The sequence below is a fragment of the Triticum aestivum genome, chromosome 3D (assembly GCF_018294505.1).
Source record: "Triticum aestivum cultivar Chinese Spring chromosome 3D, IWGSC CS RefSeq v2.1, whole genome shotgun sequence".
In the NCBI taxonomy this organism is placed as follows: Eukaryota; Viridiplantae; Streptophyta; class Magnoliopsida; order Poales; family Poaceae; genus Triticum; species Triticum aestivum.
This window is the reverse complement of record NC_057802.1, coordinates 10,587,240-10,596,298: the sequence shown is the minus strand read 5'-3', so window position 1 is coordinate 10,596,298 and position 9,059 is coordinate 10,587,240. Positions and strand designations below refer to the sequence as shown.

Genomic DNA, 9,059 nt, shown 5'->3' with positions numbered 1-9,059 from the left:
AGAGCTCGGCAAGAAAGTGGGAAGAAGTAATGGCGCCCAACCAGAGCATTGAAGACCATAGGGTCCCCTTGTGATCAATTCAAGAAGCATTCCACGCGCAGACCGTCCTCGGTCCTCAGTCCTCACTCACTAGCATCTTCAGATCTGGGGCACAAGAACCACCGACGACGATAGATCTAGAGCTGGCCGTGCCTTGAGCGCCTTGCCAGCCGGTGGTCGGTCGAGCATCTCCCTTATTCGCTTGCAGCGACGACGAGGCCACCCCGGAGGCCAGGGTGGCGGGGGCTCCGACGAGCTCCATCTAGCGAGGGGGCGACGGTGGATGAGGGATTTGGCGAGCCAGCGCAGTTTGCGTCTGACAGTTGGGATCCGATTGGTTTTCCCTAAGGTTTGATTCCACTTCCTTTTTTTTACATCCCTTTTCAAGCACATCTGCCATGTATTAAGTCGATTCAAAAGGCTGATTTGAGTGGTTTCAACATGGCAGATGCACTCAACGGACGCACATCTTGAGTAAGGGCTACAACCAGAAAACGAAAATTCAGTCATGAGTGTGGGTTAGCAGCTTCAGAATTGAAAAAGTGATTTAAGTTCTTTCCTCTTGAATTAGAAAGAAAAAAGAGAAAGGAAAATTCAGTACTGGGTCTGTTGCCGGTTCCATGGAGGCAGGAGTGGTGAGCGTGTCGCATGGCGCCATTGGCTTCGTGATTGCGAAGCTTGGTGATCTGCTCGCTGGCAAGTACAAGCTGCTGAAACAAGCCAAAGGCGAGATAATGTTCCTTAAAGCTGAGCTCGAGAGTATGCGAGCATTCCTGGAGAGGATGTCGGAGGCGGAGGAGGAGCCCGACAAGCAAGCCAAGTGCTGGGCAAACGAGGTGCGTGATCTGTCCTATGACATCGAGGACAGCGTCGATGAGTTCATGCTCCTGGTGGAAGGTGAGTCCAACGGCGAGCCCCATGGGTTTAAGGGGTTCATTCATAGGAGCATGAACTTGTTGACGACGATGAACACTCGGCAAAAGGTCGCCAAGGAGTTCCAAGGCCTCAAGAGCCGTGTCATGGAGGTGAGCGAGCGACGCATGAGGTACAAGATTGATGATGCTGTCTCAAAGCCAAACAATTCAACCATAGACATTCGCATGCTGGCACTCTATGCGGACACATCGGGCCTTGTGGGTATCGATGGCCTGAGGGATGAATTAATACACCTGATGGTGGGTGAAGAGGGTGTTTCTGCACAACAGAGGAAGGTCCTCTCTATAGTGGGATTTGGAGGGCTCGGTAAGACTACACTTGCGAACCAGATTTACCACAGGCTAAAGTGGCAGTACGAGTGTCAGGCTTTCGTTTCCGTGTCCCAGAAACCAAACATACGAATGATTCTGAGAAGAATGCTCTCTCAAGTTGGCTATGTAGCGCTGGAGGGAACCAACATGGAAATATGGGCAGAGGATGAACTGATCAGTGCACTCAGACAATTCCTTATGGATAAGAGGTACGCCTGTTCGGAATTGACCGTAACCCAAAGTTATTTGTATTGCATTGACTGTAACCCATGATACGCAAGCTTTGCGTATTGCGAAAACTTTGTATTGTTTGATCTTGTAACTGTTATGCTCATGGGTCACTAGAGAAACTAGTTAAACATTAGTTTGAAAAGCTAGAATGCAACAATTTATTTCTCATCTATTCTGAAGATACACTTCCTCAAATGAACTTGGTTTCCAGAAATGCGACAGAAGATTCAACTTTTACCACTATTACTCCATTACATGGACAAGTACATTTGCATTTTCAATGTTCCACTGATAAAGGTTCTTTTTTGATGTTTTTGCTTTTTGACATGCAGTTGCAGAGACTGAGTATGCTTTCATGTATATTTTACATTTTGCCCATAGTTTACTATTGCCTAGTACTTATTGTAGTTTTTATGAGATAATTTTGCAGGTACTTGATTGTAATTGATGACATTTGGGATGAAACTACATGGAATGTTATTAGATGTGCTCTTCCAAAAAATTTGGACGGTAGCATGATAATAACAACTACCCGAAAAATACTGTGGCTAGAGCTTGCTGCTGCAACCAGCATGACTATGTTTATAAGATGAAGTCACTAAGCAACGAAGACTCAAGAAAGCTATTTTTCAACAGAGTATTTGGTTCAGAGGAAGCCTGCCCTCTGTATTTGGAAGAAGTTTCAGCTCAGATTTTAAAAAGGTGTGCTGGCTTGCCTCTTGCAATTGTGACTATATCTAGCCTTTTGGCTAGTGAGCAAAACACATTGAAGGAGAATTGGGTGCATATAAAGAATTCATTGGGCCCCAATTTCGAGGTGAATCCAACATTGGAAGGAATGAGGCAAATACTGAGCCTTAGTTACATAAATCTTCCTCATTATTTGAAGACATGCATGCTATATTTGGGTATGTATCCAGAGGACTATATAATCTGGAAAAATGATTTGGTCAGGCAATGGATAGCCCAAGGTTTTGTAAGTAAAGTACATGGGCAATATCCAGAGGCTATTGCAGAGGGCTATTTTAACGAGCTTGTTAACAGGGGCATCATTCAACCAGTTGATACAGATCATAACAATGAAGTGTTATCTTGCAAAGTGCATGATATGATCCTCGACCTTATTGTACACAAGTGCAGAGATGAAAATTTTATAATTGCGACACATGACATCCAAGCCATGATAAGTTTGTCTGGCAAGGTCCGCAGGCTCTCCCTCTATCTGGATGGTATAATAGATGGCACCATATTGGAGACCGCCCAACTCTCACAAGTAAGAGCACTGGCGAGATTCGGTACCTCTGCATATGCACCTCCTCTCTTGAAGTTCAACCATCTTCGAGTTTTAACTCTTGAATTTACAAGTGGAAACCATGGGTCGGAGATACCTGACCTCACTGGAATATCTCATTTGTTCCATCTGAGGTATCTAAAAATAAAAGCGGATGGTGAAATAGTGTTACCAAGGAAAATTCGGGGGCTAGAGCAATTGGAGACCTTGGAGTTAGGAGCATGTCCTCTTGAAGTTCCGCAAGATGTTATTCATTTGCGCCGATTGCAGCACCTGATCATCCCTAGTGGGATAAATTTGCCCGATGGGATTGGCAACATGAAATCTGTATGTACGCTGCAAGAGTTTGATGTGGGCTTGAATTCTATAGACAACATCAGAGGCCTTGGAGAACTGACCAATTTGAGGAATCTTCGAATATGTTACTGCATGGATGAATTGCATGACAGGAAAACAACACAACGCTTGGATGTTTTGAGATGTTCCCTTGAAAAACTTTGCAACCTCAGATATCTGCACACGGATTCTAATATCAACAGTATATATGCGTTAAGCTCACATGTTTCTCTTTGCCTTCTCCGGAGGCTTCACATGTTGTGCATGTTTCCAATGGTTCCTAAGTGGATTGGCGAGCTCCATAACCTCATAGACCTTGATCTTAGAGTTGAGGTGTTGGAAGATGATATTGTAATTCTTGCACAGTTGCAATCTCTTAACCACCTCAAATTGCACGTCGAAGGAACTTGTGAAGCTAAAGAGAAAGTAGTCATCTGCGGAATTGGATTCCCTATTCTCAAGCATTTCAGGCTGTCCTGCATCAGGATATCACAGCTGACTTTTGAGGCAGGGGCTATGCCCAGTCTCGAAAAGCTTGAGGTAAGACTCAATTTTCTCTACGGTGGTGCACCTATGGGTATCGAGTACCTATTAGGCCTCAAGGAAATCCTTGTAATTGTTGGGGGATATGGTGCCGAGGGATCCACTACAAGAGCTGCAGTGTCAGCGTTAAGGGAGGCCATTGATATGCGCTCAAGTCGTCCTACAGCTGACATTACGTGTGTTGACAATTCAATGTTCTTTGGACTCCTCTCATTGTCCTCTGACGGCTTCAACTGGAGGAAGTTCGGCCAGAAAACTATCCATGACAGCAAGTTCCGAAGGTTAGCAAAGGCCTTTTCTGGAACTCACATTTTTTCCGAAGGTTAGCAACTGGAGGCTGACCCCATGTTTTTGTTGTCTTGGAACTTTTACAGAGATTACTACCGCTGTGCACACTATAGATCGCATAAATGCCCAGTGATCAAGCATATGCAGCGCACTGACGCTGACCCGCTGCTCTTTCAAGTCGTGTATCGTCATGAGCACACATGTACTACACAGTCCATGTTCCCGCTGCCACAGCCTGGCAATGAAGAAATTGTTGACCGGTAATTGCTCGGTCGGCTTCGCAGTTGCCAGTTGGGGATTAATCGTGTACCTAGCGACCCTCCGAGGCTAAAAAAGCTAGTAAAAACTTGTAAACCAGTCATTATGTTGGTAGCATAGTTTTGTATCTCGAGTGCCTCTCATTTAAATTCGGTTTGTCATTTGCTTCCTTGCTTTTTTCTCTCCTTCACTTGGATGTAATATGCACGTAAGTTTGTACTAGATGCTGCTCTTGTTTACAAGTTCATCACCTGTACCTGGAACCTTAATTCGGGGCTGAACATATATAGTTGCCACCAGCCGCTCCACCCCCAAGAGCACATCCCGGTCGCCGCCTTCAAGAAGGATCACGGCACCAAGGTGTCGTCGATGCCCAGATCAGGGGAGTGCCGACTTTCGCCGGAGCTCAGGGGGGAGGCGAATGGGAGAGGAGCCACCCCAAAGCCTCCAAGAAGGGAATCGGCGCCGAAGGGGTCGACTTTGGGGGGGCCGCCGCGCCGGCCAGGGGTTTCCCCCGGATCCTCGCCCAAACGCCAGATCCGGCCAGCAATCACCAAGAAACGCCGACCGCAGCCGCCGGGGACCAACACAGGCACGGATCAGAGCAGATCGGGCGGCGCCGAAGCTTCTCCAAGGTGGACCGGCGGCCAGCGAGGCGCCACCGCAGCACCGACGTCCACGACCACCACCTGCCCACGCAGCCATGGAGGCCGCCCACCAGCACCCGCCGACGCCGCCCGCCGCCCAGGCCACGCCGCACGCCAGCGGCCGAGGCCGCCGCCCCGGGAGCCGCAGCCCTCCACCCATGGAGGAGGTGCCAGATCCCCCGCCGCCACCTTCATCGGGGCCGCGCGTGAGCGCCGCGAGCCCCTCTGGCAGCGGCGGAGGGGAGGGAGCGCGAGCGGCGGCGCTAGGGTTGCCTCCGAGTCGCCTCAGAGGAGACGACGCGGGGGGGGGGGGGGGGGGGGGGGGGGGGGGGGGACGACGCCGCGCAGTTCTACACAGAGCCGGAAGACGACCAACCCCTCCCTGTGTGGCTCCCCGCGATGCGGCGCGTTCAACGCCCGACTCCTCGAAACACGGTGCCGCCTCCGGCGCACAGTCGAGGAATGGCGCCGGTCCAGCCGCCGAGCCGCGCTCGCGTTCGCCTAGGCCCAGGCTTCTCCACGGCAACGCGGTGTTCCCGGCGGAAGGCGGTGGCCACGCGCGGCGCGCGACCTGTGAAGTACACGCGTGACCGTGGCTCCCAGCAGCGCGTCCTCAGGTGCGGACAACGGCCAGCGCTTGGAGCGACGGCTCCGTCCTGCGCGGCGGCGCTGCGCTTGCCGGCATATTGCGCGAGCGCGGCGGCAGCATGGCCTCGTCGGCTCCCAGCCCGTCAGCGCTCAGTGCGGCCACCTACAGTTTCGACGCGCCACGCTCGACCTCTGCTTCACCAATTGCGGGCGGCACTGGGACGCTCCTGCCATGGCGGCCGATGGTGCAGCGATATGCCTGCTCAGGCCCCTGCTCTTCGTCGCGCATCCATGGATTCCGGCAGTCGTCCGGCACGGCCCGGAAGCCAGCGGCTGGACATGCACGCATGCCCCCATGGACGGCGGCAGCACCCACGGGCGCGCGGGACCCATGGCCGGAGGACGCAGCATGGCACGGTGAGTGTTGCGGCATCCAACGGACACCCGCGAACTCTTTTGAAGGTTTTTCATTGTAGCCCTCCAGTTATGCACTAATCCCGCACAAGTGCCTATGTATTTCCGTTGACCACCAGATCAGGCCACCCGCTGTACTACAAATTTACACTAGAACATGTAGGCGCGCTTCGCCGCGCCCGTCCATATTGACATTGAATAATAAAACTATCTTAAAATAAGAGTGAAGTGCATCATAGGTCCTCGAACTATGAAAATCATCATCTAGATCCTCAAAGTACAATATGTGTGTCACTCTGGTCCTCAAACTATTTCAAAGGAGTCATGTACGTCATTGAACTATTTCAGAAGTGTCACATATATACACACTTATTACACTTCAAAGATTTCTGAGGACCCGGATGACACTTTTCATAGTTTGAGGACCTACGTGACACCTTCAAAATAGTTCAAGGACGTAGGATGCACTTCACTTTTAAAATAATCCAAGCAGTATTTGAGAAAATTTGAATATGCAAGAGATATTTCCAAGATAATTGTTAAAGGCGTTAAGCTTTACCAGTAAATTTTGGTAGGTGCGTCTCAGTGATGCAGTGAGACCATAACAAAATTAGCCTTTTGGATCTAACTCCGAGTAAACAAAATAGATCAACTGTAAACAATATTTTGAATTGACTCAAGTGAAGCTTTAATCCTTACAGCGTGTCAGGTACTCATAAAAACGTCAGATCCAAAAGTCATGCTATGGATTTTATTTATGACATGGCGACCGTGGTTTGAGCAGTAAAAGATCTCACAACTGATGGACTATTGTTTTAGACAGCCCGGGACGCATGGTGATAGTGCATAGATTATCAAATTGGACCTTGTCAAATCATTATAGGAATGGAAAGTTAGCTTTATCAATTTCATGTCATCTGGTGCAGTAAACCTAAGAATAGGTTCACATGTACTCCTTAAGCTGAAAATTACAAGTTCTCCTAAAATCACTAAACATATTTAACAGACTGCCTGCCTTATGATACATTATCAAATTAAGCAAAAATGGCTTCGGCTTCACCGGCCGCCTGCAATACTCGCCTGTAGTCTCAAAAGCTTAAAAACCATACATCAGGCAGTGTCAGCACAGTGCGACAAGCAATCTTAACCAAACTAAATCCTAAATCTTGAAAAAGGAACCCAAGATTGCTAAAACATGGGCACTCACCCTGCGCTCCACTTGCCATGTAATACTTTCACGAGCACTTGTGGCTCGGCAACATGAACGTTGACTTTCAGAAATTAATAGTGAAAATGAACTCTTCAGAAAGGGAAAAATAGTTCCAGAAATTAATTGCACGCACAATATGTTCGAGAATAACACGCCAAAATCTGAAAAAACAAGCTATAATAGGAAACAAAACTTGTTTCAGTCACAGTGTAAGCAAAGAGCAGTCTGCAGGTGAACTTTTCATTTATCAGAGTCCAACAAATAAAAAAAGACGTGTCACAAAAAAGATAAATCCACAACTCACTTGATCAGCAGTTGAACACACAATACTCATGCCAAGATGATTTAAATTAGACACAAATCTCACACAATCAGAATCAAATGTCATACTCAAAGCTATGCATATTCACAATTTCTGTACCGATTCTTGACCTTCCTCAGAAGGATCTTCTCACATGGGAATTAAAACGAAACTCATTGTTCCATCAATAAAAAGAAATTTGAAGTTTGACAAAGAACATGCAGAACACAAAGAACAATAAGAAGGAGAAGGAGCAATCAGAAGGAGAGAGGGTGGGACTATATCCCTGCGCCCACTTCACTCGGAACAGCAAACGCGGCGAGAAGGAACGGGAGGCAGAAGCAGCTAGCACCTCCATCGCCACCCCGAAGCCATCCAAGCAGTTTGACTTCAGCGATTTCCAACCGTTTCTGCAACAACAAGCATCCTAAAATTACATTATGTAGCTGCTACCCTACCAGGCCAAGGAAACAAGGAACATGAGCCAACCTATAGGCAAGATGAAAGTTTCAAAGAAGAAATCACTGCTGGGGGAGATGGCTGGACTACCTTGCCATTATTCCGCCGCCGCCGCCACCAGATGATGAGCGCACACAGCTTCGGGATAAATCGATCGATCGATCGAAAAAGAGAGAGCACAGGGCAGGCCTCGTTTACCATTCACGAGTGGTGCCCTGGTCGGCCCAATTAAGGAGAGAGGGCCTAGGTCAACCTGCGGAGTAGCGGCCCGATTACGGGGTGAAAACATGGAGACGGGAGTGGTGGGATGGACCGAGAGATCTGGACCGTTCTTAAGTGTAATCGGACGGTTAAGGACGCCAAATCGCTGTAGGAGCTCATAGGTAGCTCTGTTTTACTGTTTTGTAATTGGAGGTTGATCTGTCCATATCACATTTACAATATGTAAATGATGATTTCAGATATATTCTATGAAAATGGGACATGTTCAACGTATTTGCCCTCTAGCAATTCATATAACATGTTCTGCATTGTGATTGAAATTAAGTTTTCTCGCACAACAATAATGATTTGCGATTGAGTATTTTTTTCTCGCAAAATAATTGCGGTTGAGATCAATTTTCCGTCGCAAAATATTAATTCACTTTGCTAAATCATCTTGCAATTTGATACAAAATCTCATTTAGTTTGAGATCTATACAATTCAAGTTTTCACTTGAGGATCAAGTTTGCAACATCATTATTATTCATTACATTAGTAATGTTTTTCTGTTGAGTACCATTAGTATTCCAGAATCTATCTATGATGTAATATATTTCCATGTTTGCCACATGTCTAGATTAATTATGTCTATTTGCAATTGAGATTTCAATTTCTTGCAAATATAGATGCAAAATTCAAAGTGACTACTTCAAGTTGATGTTTTGGGACCATGAGGTGGTGTGTAGATTTATCTACCACTACTGGTTAAGCCTACATTTTGTCATTTTTGACATTATGATTGCCAATGTGCTTCCTCATACATTTTTTATTAAGTTATGACATAAGGCATTCGAAGTGGGAGTATTTTATACTCCGCTAATGCTGTTAGATCTACTCCAAAATTTCTTTTGGAGATTATCTACAACGTGTCATGCTTAACAATTTGAAGTTCACACTAATGGTTTCAAGCTAACTTCTTGAAATATCCATTAATTTTGCAAAATT

The 9,059-nt window shown here is 47.0% G+C and overlaps 1 pseudogene; it reads left to right on the top strand.

Annotated features, from left to right (window-relative positions):
* LOC123076855 (disease resistance protein RGA5-like) lies at positions 1–4,402 on the top strand (annotated as a pseudogene).
* The last annotated feature ends 4,657 nt before the right edge of the window (positions 4,403–9,059 follow it).